General features: G+C 41.9%; 1 long non-coding RNA gene across 1 annotated transcript in view; it reads left to right on the forward strand.

The window, feature by feature from the left end:
• LOC106872626 (uncharacterized) overlaps positions 1-584 on the forward strand; it is an 18,224-nt gene extending 17,640 nt beyond the window's left edge. Inside the window, exon 3 of the long non-coding RNA XR_001409792.2 lies at positions 386-584. This is a non-coding gene — a long non-coding RNA (uncharacterized LOC106872626). The remainder of the gene's footprint in view (positions 1-385) is intronic.
• Positions 585-2,356: the final 1,772 nt, after the last annotated feature.

The raw sequence follows: 2,356 nt of genomic DNA on the forward strand, positions 1-2,356 counted from the left end.
ACACATCCTGTCATTTCCTTCCACTTTGCTAGTATCACTAGGAAGTCGAACTACCGATCCCAAACGTTCTGCTTGAGGTCGTAATATTTCTATTGAATAAGGTGGTGAGCGGGCAGAAACGCTAGCACGTCGAGCGGTATTTCGTCTGCCGTTACGCTCTGAGTTCAAATTCCGCCAAGGTCGACTTTGCCTTTCATCCTTTCGGGGTCGATAAATTAAATACCAGTTGCGTACTGGGGTAGATCTAATCGACTGGCCCCCTCCCCCAAAATTTCGGGCCTTGTGTCGAGAGTAGAAAAGAATATTTCTATTGAATGTAAACGTGTTTATAATGTTTCATTTGTCTGCTAAATTCCTTGATGGTGCTTCATTTCTTCTTTACAAGTGAAAATGTTACAAAGAGAAGCCATGTTGTTTGTTGTGTTGTCGATGGTTTTGTTCCTGATAAATCCCGCCGAACTCATCTGGATGCCGTCATCTCCATGTGCACTCAATACAGTGAACTGCTTGAAGAGCAAAAGTTGTGTTAAAGATTTATATCGCTGCAAATGTAAGCCCTTTGGTGCATCTTCTGCACGAAATTTTTGCTTGTAAGTATACATATTTTATTAACAGAAATAACATTTAATTCAAACATCTTGTTCAAATAATTGGATTTTTATCTATATATACAGTGTGTGTGTGTGTGTGTGTGTGTGTGTGTGTGTGTGTGTGTGTGTGTGTGTGTGTGTGTGTGTGTGTGTGTATGTGTGTGTGTATGTGTGTGTGTGTGTTTAGCAGAAAAGTATAAATTTTACATGAAGTGCGCACTTTATTCTGCTCAATAACTGTTTCATGAAGACAAACATCATTAAATGTTTAATTACATAATTGGGAAGCACAATTAATTTAAATTAAGATTATTTAGAAACTCTGTTTACCAAAATTCCCAAGACTATCATTTTATGTTAACGAGAAAATTGTGACACATCGAGACAGAGAGTTATTCTTTGATGTCTATACTTCCATTTCGAAATGAATATGTGTGTGTGTGTGTGTGTGTGTGTCGACGAAGGCGCATGACCTAATGGTTAGGGTGCTATACACACGATTTCGAGTTTGGTATCGATGCCCAGATAGGGATTGCATTGTGTTCTTGAGCAAGATACTCTATTCAAAGTTGCTCCAGTCCACACATCCGTAAATGGTTGACAACGCGACGGACTGGCGTCCTGTTCAGGAGCGGTTGGGGGAAGGGGTTGTCCTGCCCACCTAGACAGCGGCGGGGTGACATCTTTCGAAAGCTACAACAATGCAAGGAAGCGCATTGTGACCAGCGTTGCGCAACAACATCCGATGGTCTGGTCAATATGACCAGATTAACTATGCAGGTGACTAGCCCGTATTCTACCTGATTGGATATTTGGGTATCTCAGCAGTGATTCCAGATGGACTGGGTCTTTCCCGGTTTTCATGTCTTTAATTGCCTTATCTACCACTAGGATAGCCGGTCTTCCTGTTTGATCTACGTGAGGGCAACCCTCTTTATCCCATCGATTCTCCACATTCAACAGTTTTTCTTTGTAACTTTTCCTCGCCTTTTTTTGTCCAAAATTACCCATCCGCACACACTTCTGTGTGAGCAATCCGGAACACTTCAAGTCTCTGATCTTCACGCTGTAGGACATCGGCAAACCTCTTCCTTTCTGCTTCTGCCCTAGTTAGATAAACTTGACGTCTAGCCTTCTGATAGGATTCTTTGCTACCCCGCCCCACTTTTCCACTCTTTCCAGACCCGTCTCTTCTCTTTTATAGTTCTGTCAATGTCACTGTTCCACCATCCACGTCACTCTTGTCTTTGCCCCATTCACAGTTAGCCTGTTGCTCTCAGTAGGTTGTCCCGCTGGAACTTTCAGTGGTCCTCTATGTCATATGTCTCCATCTCTCCCTCCTTCTCATCAAAGGCCTCGTTATGGACATCTCTAAGTCTCTGTTTGTTTGAAGAATCCTTGAGTTTTCACAACCTCCTTTTCCATATCAGCTTGCGTCTCTGGATCTGTCTGGCCCTACGCCTGTAGTCACTAACCAATAAATAAATATATATATAGTTTTCGAACTTTATTGGTTAGTGACTTCAGGCGTAGAGTGAGACGGCAATCCAGCGTCTAAATCATTTTGACCAAAGCCGGAGAATCAAACAACCAATGAGTTTATATACTCAACAAACTCAGTAGCTACAGAAAACTGGGTCTACTCATTTGCATACTATTCGTGTTTCGAACTTTATTTAAGATCAGCGGTCTGTCGACGGAGATCCCAATCCACAAAGTATCTGGGGATGATATGATAATATATGTAACCTCTGTAGTAGATATAT

The sequence above is a fragment of the Octopus bimaculoides genome, chromosome 8 (genome assembly GCF_001194135.2).
Source record: "Octopus bimaculoides isolate UCB-OBI-ISO-001 chromosome 8, ASM119413v2, whole genome shotgun sequence".
Lineage (NCBI taxonomy): Eukaryota > Metazoa > Mollusca > Cephalopoda > Octopoda > Octopodidae > Octopus > Octopus bimaculoides.